The sequence below is a fragment of the Amblyomma americanum genome, chromosome 8 (genome assembly GCF_052857255.1).
Source record: "Amblyomma americanum isolate KBUSLIRL-KWMA chromosome 8, ASM5285725v1, whole genome shotgun sequence".
In the NCBI taxonomy this organism is placed as follows: domain Eukaryota; kingdom Metazoa; phylum Arthropoda; class Arachnida; order Ixodida; family Ixodidae; genus Amblyomma; species Amblyomma americanum.
The window spans coordinates 77,484,890-77,498,512 of NC_135504.1; the positions used below are offsets into that span (position 1 = coordinate 77,484,890).

General features: G+C 45.8%; 1 long non-coding RNA gene across 1 annotated transcript; it reads right to left on the reverse strand.

Moving 5' to 3' along the window:
- Positions 1-1,125: 1,125 nt before the first annotated feature.
- LOC144101630 (uncharacterized) lies at positions 1,126-1,434 on the reverse strand. Its single transcript, XR_013308020.1, has 3 exons — positions 1,395-1,434; positions 1,238-1,270; positions 1,126-1,161 (listed from the first exon to the last, which is right to left on the reverse strand). It is a non-coding gene; the product is annotated as an uncharacterized LOC144101630 (long non-coding RNA).
- Between the last annotated feature and the right edge of the window lie 12,189 nt (positions 1,435-13,623).

Sequence of the window (13,623 nt, forward strand, 5' to 3'; positions counted from 1 at the left end):
AATAAGACAATATGCAGTTTAAAACAAACTCTACACCATTTTTAGAATGCTGACTTGTGCATAAAATAGAACAAACATATATCATGCAAGTTGTTTTTACCAAGGCAATAAATACGGATTAAAGCAGTGCAGAAATTCAGTGCTTAGGATGCGTATGTTACCTCCTTCGGATGAAACATTGGTTAAGGGGTCTCTTGATGCTTCATTTGAAAGAAAAATAAACTGGTCTCTTTCCAAAGAATTTAAATTAAATGGGGTCAAATATTTGAGGCATTGCATTACCAAGAAAGTGAGGTCCAGCCATCAGTTCATGTGCACAGCTTCCTTAAAAAGAAAATTGTAGAGTAACAATGAACCAGATCTCTACATGCATTCCAGACACATGGCTGAACTGTTAAACATTCCTCTCAAGGCTTACCTCGTGCACTTTGTGCCACTCCCTGTTGTGAAACTGTGAATGCAAGACAAATTGAAAGAATAAATGTAACAATTCAATGAGATAAACAAAAAAAAACATGCTGGTGTTGACATCATTTCACTGTAATAAGAGAGGGTGCTGGCACACTGCATCATACAGTATTGGCCTGGCTGGCTGCAGTCTTGTGGCAAGCGAGAGAGTCTTCCTACCGAGAACAAGAATATTGCACTAGGGCTTCAGCAAACCAGCTCTCCGGTAATGAACTTATGCACTAGGAACTAAAATGCCAGCTAAAACTTACCCTGGCCACTCTGCACAAGGCCCCGCAAAGAATCTGCACCAAAGAAGCACAAGCAAGAAGACATCAAGAAATGAAAATTGAAGAATGAGACGGGACAATCATGCAGTAGTATTAATCCCCTGCCATGAATCAGCTGGCATGTCACATCTTACCAGAACGCTGTGACTGCAATGAACAAGCGTGACCTGAAAAGCACAAGAACAAAAGCACCAAGGCTTGAGTGAACCAGCTCTTCCAACCAATTTTCAAGCAAGGTAGTCCGCCGAGATAGTTGGGATGAATCTGGATCAATGAATAAAAACGGAAAGCCATCAAACAGTTCAAAAGAATGAATGAGATAAAAGACACGCGTGCAATGCTAATCTTCCTCTGCACTGAACCAGCAAGCTGACACGTCGCATCTTACCAGAACATTGTGGCAGCCGTGAACGAGTGTGGCTTTCTGCAAAGCAAAAGAACAAATGTGCTAAGGCTTCAGCGAACCAGCTCTCCAAACCAATTTGCCAGCAAGAACTTACCCGAGGCAGCCCGTGAAGACCTTTGCAGTGAGTCTGGATCAAAGAATAAAAATGGAAAGACGTCAAACAATTCAAAGGAATGAATGAGATAAAAGACACGCGTGCAATGCTAATCTTCCTCTGCACTGAACCAGGGAGCTGACACGTTTCATCTTACCAGAACATTGTGGCAGCCGTGAACGAGTGTGGCTTTCTGAAAAGCAAAAGAACAAATGCGCTAAGGCTTTAGTGAACCAGCTCTCCAGACCAATTTGCCAGCAAGAACTTACCCGAGGCAGCCCATGAAGACGTTTGTGAGTCTGGATCAAAGAATAAAAATGGAAAGACGTCAAACACTTCAAAGGAATGAATGAGATAAAAGACACGCAGGCGATGCTACATTCCTCTGCACTGAACCAGGGAGCTGACACGTTGCATCTTACCAGAACATTGTGGCAGCCGTGAACGAGTGTGGCTTTCTGCAAAGCATAAGAACAAATGCGCTAAGGCTTCAGCGAACCAGCTCTCCAAACCAATATGCCGGCAATAGCTTACCAAGGGTACTCTGCACAAGCTCCCGTGGCAAGTCTGGATCAAAGAAACACAAATGCGAAGGCATCAAAATGATTTAAATGATGAAGAAAAAAATCTCTGCAGTGTATACTCTCATTGCCCTAATAGGGAGCACGGAGTTGCCATATGAGATCTTACCAGGTTGGCTTGGCTGGCTATGCTGTACTGAGTAAGAATGGCTCCCTGCAAAGTGTAGGTACAAAGACTTCAGCAAAATGCTTTCCTTGGTCCTGAGTACATGTTGCATATGCTCATACACAAAGACAAATGAAATGCCTTACAGGGCCTAATTTGGGCACTGTGCGAAGAGCCAGAATATCTATGAAACAAATACAAACGAAAGGATGGAATCGAACTCATCCGTGTACTGGTATCTCATGAGTACTTAAGCTGCATGCTGTTAACTATAACAGGTGATTGTTAGTCCAGCATTGTTCTGTGTACTTCTCCTCCATGTTTTCCTGTCTTCTTTTCGTTGGTCCCATCACGGGTAAGCAGAACACTGGACAGTATTGTTTAACTTCCGGCTTCAATAAATGTGATGTAACAACAATTTGATTTTAATTTATTTTAAGAGATATGGCAAACATTCATAGATGTGTTACGAACTTACCCATGCTGTCACTTTCTCCCGTCTGTGGACTCCTGGAAAAGTTTCCATAATAGGTGCCATTGTTACAGTAGAACAAAATAACCATTACCTTTGGAGACGAAAAGGTGGCTCCGGAAGGTTAAAACACTGAGCTCCAGTCTCGTCATCATCAGATGAGCTGGACAGCAGCAAGAATCTTCGTTGTTTGCCTCGCCCTTTTTCTATCAAAATGACATTCAGAGTGAGAAAAAAAAATTACTCCGAATGAAGAAAACAGAAGCACATACCTTGATCTGTTGACGTTTCCAAATGGTCTGTATCTTCTGCTTTACGCAGTTTTTGTCGTGCTTTGTCATACTTTTCTAAAAAAAAGCATTTCATTTCCTTCATCAAGTAGTGTACTGACAAACACTTTGCTATAAATTACGAGCAATTTATTCTACTATAGCATCAGACAGCAATGGCTTAGTGGTCTGCCTATCTGATTCACATGAGGTAGGTGCAAAGTTTGACCCACTGCCCTTGCCTACTCACTGGCTTTACAATATTTACAAGTCTTGCTCTCGCCTGGTGCTTGGGTTTTATGGGTGAAATGCTTGGAAAAATGGGTGCCCCGTGAAGTGCAGACTACTGTTAGGCATGACGCTCTTAACAAGCTATTGTAATACCAATAAATTATAGCTAATTACATATTGAAAGGAAGCTAGCAGCTATTACTGACATGCTGGGCAAGATGTTGAGTCACATAAAAGTTTTGGTTCCCAAACTAAATCGGTGTCTTGGTTCTTCACGTCTCTACACAAGAAGCCAAGCTGGCATAAGCCTTGGTGCATTTTCCTATCTATTATGCTGTGCATGTATGCTTCCAATGCAAAGCTCATAGACTCCCATGTTTTTTGCAGGCATTCCATATTTTTTTGCCTCTTAAATGTCTTTTCTGCATTGTGAAGGACACTGCATCAGTGGAACTTCATTACATGCATATATGCACAACTGGAATGTACACTGCAAGTATGTGTGCCACAGCGCTAACTTTTGCTGAAACCACTACAAAGAATCTAAGATTTTCAAAAAGCACTAGACATTGCATACCTGTTTTTTCAAGAAGTTCGATGCTGTACACATCTGCAGAAGAGTCCAGCTGGGACCGCATTCGCACTAATTTTTGGATGTTTGTGCTTGAGGTTGGCCAGGAACATTTTGTGTCATTGTCCAAAAGCCAATTGGTAGGCACCACTGCGACACTGTTGCCTTCGACAAACCTCACAACAGCATACATTTCCTATCAACACACATGGCACATTGTGAGCAAGCAGAGTAGCTAAAATGCAAAGATATATATGCATGACAGATGCATGAGCCAACACACAAAGTAGATTATGAGCAAGAAAAGCTACTAAAATATGAAAGATGTATATGAAGAATGGATGCATGAGGAAGCAGAGCTGCTAAAATGCCAAGGGTATTATATATGCTGAGTGGATGAAAGAGTCAAATGGATAAGAGGAAAAAGTGCATACTGAGACTCCAGGCACTCAAGAGGCCGCAGGATGCACTTTGACTTAATATCAAAGAGCCGCAATGAAAGAAGGGGGCCAGAAGTTTCCTTCACAATAAAAATGCCAAGATTTGAAGATGTGCATGGCGTGGTGAAGAAGTCGCCAAGAATCTCCAATTTTCTGCCAACTACAACCTTGTGACCATGGCAGTCAAATGCAAAAATTTTGGACCATGATTGCAGTTGAATCTCTCATGGTGCAAGCATTGTTCCTGGTGATGTTCTCAAAGTGAAGAGAGGAAACTTTGCAATGCTGAACTGAAGCCCACAGCAGTTTTTGGCCAAGGGGCCACGGCAGTGCATCTGTGAATACAGCACTGTCTGGTAAGTAGGCTCCTTGGTCATGAACAATGTGCCAGTAGCTGTCCTTTCAGCAATGCGATTAGCAAGCTGTTCTAGTGGCTTCTGTGAGTGTCTTATCAGCTTCTTCAGGTGGTGCATGAAATTCTCTGCAGGGAATGCACTAAAGTTGTCGAGAGCTTCATACTTGGCCACATCATCAGCCAAATGAACCAAGGAATGCACATTAATAGGAGACATTGTGCTCACCATAAAGTGATTTAAATGATGAGGCAAAGCAGATGAGCAACTCCTTGGCATAGTCACAATAGCCCTGGCACATAGCATCACTGGAAAGTATGGCGATTCCCACATACAGAAGTAGAAAATGAATGTACAATTTTTCGGGTAGAATGCCCTTTAGAACAGCCGGGCCAAAGTACAGCAGGAAACAACGCAGCTCGGTCGCTTTCCAGCGATCAATTTCTCTCAGGGAGCGTGGCTTCCGGGCAAACTCTTTGCAGTGAATGGTTGCCAGCTCTAGTAACCGTTTTGTGATTCTTTCAACTGCTGATGAAAGCAAACGATATTCTAGTGAGCCTCTCATCCACAGCAGTATCAATTTTTTTGTGACTCCCAGGCAAACTAAGTGCATGTAGTCGAGTGGGAAATGAGATACAAGGCCAATTGGAAGTGCAGAAAGTGGTGTTTCTGTCACATGATGTTCCTCCTGCACTTTGTCAGCAAAGCTCACATCTGTTCGCAATGATGCATGTGTGTCTGGAAACACAACTCTACCTTCAACATACTTTCCTTTCTGTTGGCACTTCCCACAGCCATAGTAACCAGAATGTAGTTTTGTGCCTAAAACAAATGCACGAGCAGGTGCATCGCATACAAACCGTTTAATAGCTATAGCGAAGTAAAAACCATCAATGCACAGTCTCCTCTCTAGGAGCTGCAGCAATTCACTGATCAAAGGACTCAGGAAATCAGACAGTGATGGAGGCTTTTGGTTACCATGGTAGCATGCAACCAAAAACACACCAGTGCCAGGAATGTCATCAGTCTTTGCAAGAATGGGCCAGAACTGGCTCTGGGAGCTTTTGCTGAGTGGAAGCCCATCAATATAGAACATCAAACCAATGCTTTTAGGTAGCCGAGACAAGTTGGAATATTTTGCCAACATGCCTTCAAGGCTCTTTACAATACCAAAGTAGACATATGACCCTTTTCCTGAAGTCTCAACTTCGGCAAAACGTGGGGTTCTCAGTAGCGTCCGCGCATCTGATGGCAAGCTCGCGAAGCATTCATGCGTTTTTAATATTTTCAGAAGTGAGGAAAGGCCTGCCTGTGTAACATTGTGCTCCCATGACCAATTTCTCAAAAGATCAGCTATCTGTTCTGCAGAATCGGCACGCTGCTCAGAAAACTGGCATTCAGTCTCACTCTCACTACTCCCGCTACGACTAGGTGCTACAACACTTGATCTACACGGTTCTTCGTGAACACAATATCGGCTATCGTACTCATGCGCGCTCAACTCGCTGTCACTTGACTGTACCAGAGCCTTTGAACGTCCCGGTTGCGGTTCCAATTCGTCATGAGCAGTGACCACACTCTGTCCTAGTGGTGTGTCTACACATTCCATTCCGCGGTCCATGCTGGAACGATCTCCTGAGGAGCTCGCGCCGAATTCAATAACCAAAGCAGAGCGATCATCTGGCTTATGTTGTGCTGCTTCACAAGAAGGTCTCTGTTCTCGTATGGTTCTTTCTAAGTCGATCTCACGAACTAATGGCTGAATGAGGGCATCAAGTCTACGATGCCTCTGAGTTCGCGAAAGCGCGTCAATGGCCTTTCGTTTTCTTTGCATTGCTGCGTAACCTCAACTCACTCAAAAAGAGACTTCTCGGCCAGGACAGCCTTAGCGCCGACAGCAAATAAACAAGATAAATTGCGTCTTCAGCCGCGTACACAAAGGCAGCGCTGAGAAAAAAGAAAGGCGTACAGAGTTCCTCTCATTAAACTTTCAGAGGCCATACTGCACGTGTGATATGCGAGACCGCGAACATATTGGCCAAACTGAAACTATGGGACCACGTTTACTCACACCTGGAAACAAGGTGTTGCAGGAGTAACGAAGAGCGCCTCCACTTGCCTTCACTCGTCGCACACAACGCGGTAGTAACGCAGCACTTGCTCGCTCACAATGACATTGACCGCGCAGAAACAAAGGAGCTTAGTTCAAGCGCTGGAACCGAAAAAAGCGCGCGCAAGATGCAGTCACGCGGTGCCGATCTGTTGCAACCAACCACCTAGTGACGATCAGTAGTTAAAACCATTAAAAAACCATTACTTGAAATACCAGCAAAAAGCAACATAAAATTGTTAATGTGATACAATAAATTTATTTTTTGTTCTGATGATTGCTTATGACATGCGCTTGTTTCATTATGGCTGCGCGAAAAGCTAACGATAGCCAAAGCCAACCGCAGCCAGTCGTGTGTTTTCTTGAAACGTGGTTTCGTGTTTGGAGGAGTTTTTATGGAGGAAAAACGCTAAGGCGCCCGTGTGCTGTGCGATGTCAGTGCACGTTAAAGATCCCCAGGTGGTCGAAATTATTCCGGAGCCCTCCACTACGGCACCTAATTCTTTCTTTCTTCTTTCACTCCCTCTCTTATCCCTTCCCTTACGGCGCGGTTCAGGTGTCCAACGATATATGAGACAGATACTGCGCCATTTCCTTTCCCCAAAAAAACCAATTATTATTATTATTATTCGTGTTTGGTCCAGTGCTGCCAACCCTAAGAATTTTCCCCTAGATCTAGGGAATTTGAACTTTGTTTAGGGGAAAATAGATTTTTGTTGTAATCTAGGGAAATTTTACCTTCCGCATGGGCTTTTTTATTTTTCGATGTGAATCGGTTCCTTATTCACTGTTTCTTCACCACCTTGATTTTGAGAATCTGGCTATGCGCCATGTGCACGAGGGGAAAGCGTTGTTGGGATCGAGGTGGCGTGGTCGGGCCGGGAGTAGGTACGAGGATGACGGGACTCAGGGAGACTTTGGGGGGACAACAAGACATTCTATTTACATGGTGAAAGAAATGCACGGACTGTACAGAGATGATGAGGGAAGCGCTGGTAGAGACTCGATGGGTAAGGCGGAGGGGCGCCCTGAAATAGGGTTTGCCTCCGGTTCCCGCCTTCTTTACCCGTTAATAAACAAGTCTGGCCACCGCCCTTGTACAAAGTCGATGGCGCATCTGCCCAGGCAAAAGTTGGGACGCTTCCTTTGCTTCGAATTTCCTGGTCGGTTCCTGGAACAGTCTAGCTTTAGCAGTACCAGAAGCACGCTGTCCAAGAAGCACGATTCCTCGAAATCACGGCTGAAGGTAGTTGGGTGTGTTTAGAGGAAACTGACGCCAACCAATATTTTTAACTTTAGCCAAGGTTTCTGGACCAACGCGGTCTCTTCTTCAGGGGTGACTAAAGTGTGCCAGAAGCAGCGGGTTGCTGCCTTCGTTCTCCGTTTGTTAGCGCGTGGCGCAGTCCATGCACTAACGTACACGGAGGAGAGTGTTGCTGGAGTGCTATTCATTGACACCTTTGTGAGCCGGATTTGCCATGACTCCGCAGTCGCCTCTTGAACCGGTTTGGCTCCACGGCCAAGACGCTCACCTCCTCGAAGGCTATCCTGTGGACGGCGCGCTCGCAGTGTTCGGCGAGGGAGTTAGATTCTGAATTCATTTGCCGGATGTCATTTTTGTGTTGCCTTATTCTTTGGTGGAGGTTTTTTGTTTCGCCAATATATGGTGCCGGGCACTTTGAGCATAAGATTTTGTAAACGACACCTGGCTGTTTTTCTCTGGGACGCGGTTTTTCGGTCGTGGCAAGAACGGCTTGTTGTCGAAACAGGTTCGTGAGCCTATGTAGATTCCATGTTTTCTCGGGATGCGTGCGAGTGCCTCGCTGGTTCCCCTCACATATAGAAGCACAACGCGCGCGTTTCGTTGTCTCATTGTTAGCTGGTCCCCCTGTCCTCTGAGCTTGACTGGCGACCAACGCGCTGAATAAAGCCACGTGTGTAGCCATTCTTCTGTAGGCCGGCGAGAACGGTGGATTCTGCTTTTTTCTCCGCTTCAGAGGAGCAGATTGACTTTGCTACTCCAGTCATTCTGCACCGCACATTCTTCGTCACCACGTCATCATCATCATCATCATTTATTTTTCCCTTAAGGCCCCCCCCTCTCAGGGTATTACGTAAGGAGGGGAGGGCTTCGTACATAGGAAAATACAAGAACAATGCCATGGAAAGAGGTTCAAAAAAACAGATCTAGTAAAACATATTTAAACATACAAAGAGGGCAATTAGGACAACTATACAAGCAGTAACATCAAATGAGAACACAATTAGAACAGTTAAAAAATTCAATCGAGCAGAGAGAGGAAATTACAAACGAATTGTTTCAGCACTTAAAACTAAGGGTGACCTGCTTGTTGGAAGGGCTGGTCTAGGTTGGACTCTCTTAGCTGGGTTCCGGTGAAATTCCGTAGAAAAATTCGTGACGAGTCTCCTTAGAACCAGTCCCCGTGACTCGCCAGTTGAAGGTGAAGTGGTTAGTCTTTTTGAGGACCAACTCGACCCGGATGCAAGCAGAAAGAGTCGTTGCTCTTTCACAACAGCTTAGGCGACATCATATGAAGTCTCGCAGGCGTGTGTCACCACTTCGCGCACTTTTGCGTGCACTCCCAGACACCCTTAGCGCGTGTGGGGGTAGCGGTCTCGGTCACAAAGGAGATGCCCTCGACTCAGCGTGACATAAAGCCGATCTGTTTGCGGGATGTACCGTTGGAGCGTGTACCGTACAGAGACCCACAGAACTTCATACATCTTGAGGAGATATACCTCGGCGGAAAAGTGATGTCGGCACTGTCGGAACCTCACAGCATAGACCGAACCATTACTGATAACTTCCGCCTCAGATGTTTGGAATTTTATATTGAAGCGGCAAGCCAGATATTAACCAGAATCCCATTGGACAACGTCCAGATGAACATACTGGAGGCAATCGACCCGCAAGTTGTCATTGAAAAGCGGATTTTTTCAATAGCCCCACTTGCCACATCATTCCCTTCTCTGGTGCCAGAAAGAGAAACGAACAAAATTGGCGCAGAATGGAGACTGCTCCGCAATAGAGAAATAGACCTGCCAGCAGATGCGAGCATTCAACGCTTTTGGAAACGAGTGAGAGACGCCAGGCAAGGAGACGGGAGCCCAATGTTCCCTCTCTTGAGCGACTTCGTCTACAAGCTTCTCTGTTTGCCGCACTCCAGTGCAACAGAGGAGAGAGTTTTCTCTCAGATCAACCCACGGTGTAAGAGTAGATTAGGTGAGGGAACGGCGCGGGCGAGCGGCTACGCAGAAAGGAGGTCGGAGCATTCTGCTTACACGGCGGTCAACAGAGGGCGCTACCGACTGTTCCCCGGGTCTCCCGCTTTCGCGCTTCGCGCCGTACGATTGTTTTTTGTCCGCTTCGGCTGGTTCCTGCTCTCACGCGAGCGTTTAGTAAAATCTAATCTCAGATCGACTTATTCTATGCGGCAGTGCGATGGTGAAGTGCTTCGTGCCATTTTGTAGCAGCGGCTACATATCGTGTAAAGAGAAGTACTCTCTTCTCAATCCGCCCCAGGATGACGCAAGGCTCGAAGCGTGGCGGCGGGCAATACCTCGCATGGACCGTGTACTACGAAGAACAGATCGTGTGTGCGAAAAGCATTTCGCTCCCCACTTCATTTTGAAGACGTGGTCAACGGAAGTTGATGGCCACGTGCTAATGTCCGGCAAAAGAAGAGCGCGCCTTACAAAAGACGCCATTCCACCTATCTTCGAAGGGGCGCCGAGCTACCTTTCAAAACGGATCAAGGGCCCTCGCAATACAGCGAAGCGTCTATCTGGTCGCGCATCTTCTTCTTCAGTCTCTCAAAAGAGCCGCAGCGTAAACGGATCAAGATTGCTCGCCGACACGACTCAACCTGTGGCCTCTTCCGATGAAAGCGACTGCGTTGCGAAGTCCGGCGAGGCCTCGCCGTTTGAAACAGTCTTCAACGAAGCGGGCAGAATTTGCTTACCTCAGCATTCATGGGCAGCACATCGCACCGACGTTGAAGGGGTGAGAGAAATTGTGTTTATTGACGCACAGGTAATACACAGGCAAAGGGACGGTTCTTCAGTAATTTTCAATAGAAACACTTTGCATCTGTAGAGTGACCTCACAGTTGAGGTGCATGTCTTTGTCAGGCCAATTTATTGTGCTGCTGTTGGTGTAAGTTCGTTTGCCACGTCGCCATCTGATATCGAAGTCATGCTCAAAACCATTGATAGCCTTAACGTATGCCGGGGAGGGCCGAGTTAAAGGACTTCCCGCGTGCGCTTCAGTAGACTCCCAGAAGAGCTGGAGACACAACGATTGCCTATTACTACTGAATGGAGGAGTGATATGCCATCATTGCAGCGGTCTCGCTGACACCTTGAGGTTGCACGACGACCGCCAAGCTGCGAGAGCGAAAGAGGAGCGACCATGGAAACGCATAAGGTTTTCCGTGCAGCCTTCCCAGCAGGAAAAGCTCAAAGCTTTGCGCCGGGCAAAATCAGTGCTCCAGCAGTCACGAGCGCGACTTATTAACAACAAACTGTTGATCAAGCAGATAAAAGACACCAGGACAGAGCTAACAAAATTGCAGGAGGAAGACGTCAAAGATAAACTCCAGGCTCTGGATATGCCACCAGCGCAGCTGCTTTTGTTAGAGGAATGCATTTCAGCTGCCAAGAGCACAACAAAAAGAAATCGGCGATGCACAGATGACTGGATTCTCGTGTCTCCTTCTACACATATGCAGTCCTGCTACGTACTTTTTTGCGAAGCAACGACATTTTGCCTTTGCCATGTGTTAGTACTGTAAGGACGTATGGTGGGCTTGAAATGCGGTTTCTATGAAAACTTCTTCCAAGCCTTGGAGCTGAAAGTCCCCAAGAAAACTCATTTTCATCGCCGAGGACTGCTGATAATGGATGAAATTTAAGTGAGAAAAGAATTGGCTGTAAACCGAAAAACGATGACCTACGCTGGTCTGGTCGATCATAGGGAGAGAGAAAATCACTTTCTACCTACCTTCTAAAAGACTGCGATTTCAAGTACGCGTTGTCGGCCAAAATGAACCAGGACCCCTTAGAATGCATTTTCGGAATTACCAGACAGGCGGGAGGTCAAAATGAACATCCGGCCTTTCCCACATTCTTGCAGTTATACCGCATGTTAAGCATGTATTCTTTGTTAAAACCTCCACAGTTTGGAAACTGTACTGCGCCTGATAACAAACAGGCTGTCGTTGTTACTCTGGCGGATTTAAGGGAGGTATATCAGAGTTCAGATATGCAGCGCCCAAATAAACTGCAAGAATTGAAGCAGAAGCTTGATGGGCTGATCGAATAATGCAGCTGGGAATGTTATGACCTATTTGGGCTAAACGACTGCGACGCAGACGTTGTAGACTGCACTGTATACTAAGTCACTGGCTTTGTCTCAAGAAAACTCGCAAATGAGGCCTCCTGTACGATTTGCAAAGAGGCGCTTGAGGGAACAGAAGGAATCGCAAAGGTGTGCCTGAAGCCGACCTGGTCAATTTAAAAACGAGAGGCAGGCTGACGCACCCGAATATGCATCTTTTTGATCTTTTCAGATAGTGTGAGGAAAAGTTTGTAAAATATGTGAGTGACAGGCATGCGTTCGATAGGACAATTGATGCGGTTCTGGAAAAGTTCCAGTTTACATTTCCATGCAGTCTTCACAAACAAGACATGCTTGCGAAACTGATCCACTATTAAGTGGGCTTGCGTATGCGTGAATACTACAGGCAGTTGAAAAGCCAGAAGGACAAAAAGAGCCAGGACTTGCGAAAATTGTCAAAAGTTGTGTGAGTCCGTGTTTCGAAGCGACTGCATGTGAGCTGAAATTTACTTTGCCATGCATATTTTTCCTCACTTTATTCTCCCACATTTACCAGTTGTTTCCGGACTTGTGCTTCTGTCAAAATTGTTCAATAAATTTCTAAGAGCTTTGACTTTCATTCAGTGAAGCGTCTTCATGATCTTTGCGGGGCGAGTATGGATATAATTCATGTTATCGTAATATCACGCGAGGCGATCCGAGGCGATGCGCCCGCGTGCATTTTCGGTATTGGTATGGGTCTTTTCCTAGCACAGGGTAATGTTCGGCAATATCTAATAAATAGCAGAGTTAGTACGAAGCCTGCAATGCGAAATAAAAGGCGGTGTTTTATTAAGCGCATATGCACGCCACGAACGCCAAGCCGGCTAGGCCCTCGTAAGCGGTTGCTCATACTGATTTCGACGCTTTGTTTAAAAGAGGTGACATGTTTTTGTGTAAATAAAGGATAATTTACATCTCTAAAGTAAAATACCAGAAGAGAAAATCTTGAGGATAATTAACCACGCAGTTCAACAAAATACGGGCCCAAAGCACCGTATAGCACTCGCGCCGATGTGGCCCGGTCACTCGCGGAGCGGGGAAAAGTTGGTCGTGCCATCTGTCGGCTGCCTCCAAAAGTAGAATGTTATGACAGGGCGCTGGGCGCGGGCGTTCTCTCACCTACACTACTCTTACACCGTGGATCAACCTGATTAAAACAAAGACCAGAAACAGCTTGGTGACGCAAACCCTGGCAGCTACACTTCACGCCAAGCGGGTTCTAAGAGGGGCCAACTGTTATGACTTTGCAGTGAAAGAACGCTTAATTGACCTCATGAAAAAAGAAATGTATATGCAGGAGTGAAACTCAGTCGGGATGCCACCCGAATGACGTGTCCTATGTTTTAGCGTTTGTTTGTTCACACCAACATATGGGCACAAAGTGGATTTTCCCTCGCTGTTTGACTGCAGCCGTTGAGCGTAAGTGTTCACTGCGAGATTTTCGTTATAATAATAATAATAATAATAATTGGTTTTTGGGGAAAGGAAATGGCGCAGTATCTGTCTCATATATCGTTGGACACCTGAACCGCGCCGTAAGGGAAGGGGTAAAGGAGGGAGTGAAAGAAGAAAGGAAGAAGAGGTGCCGTAGTGGAGGGCTCCGGAATAATTTAGACCACCTGGGGATCTTTAACGTGCACTGACATCGCACAGCACACGGGCGCCTTAGCGTTCGTTCATTTCAGGACTTAGGCCAGGATTTATTAGGCTGTGATATTAACTAATGTTTTCTTTACCCGTGATCACGTGGTACGCGAGTTTGCATGGGAACTCAATGTGTTATTTTATTCAAAGTTGCTACCAAAGTGTGGTAAGAGGGTCTCTGCGAAATAAAGGAGTTCACAATTCAACT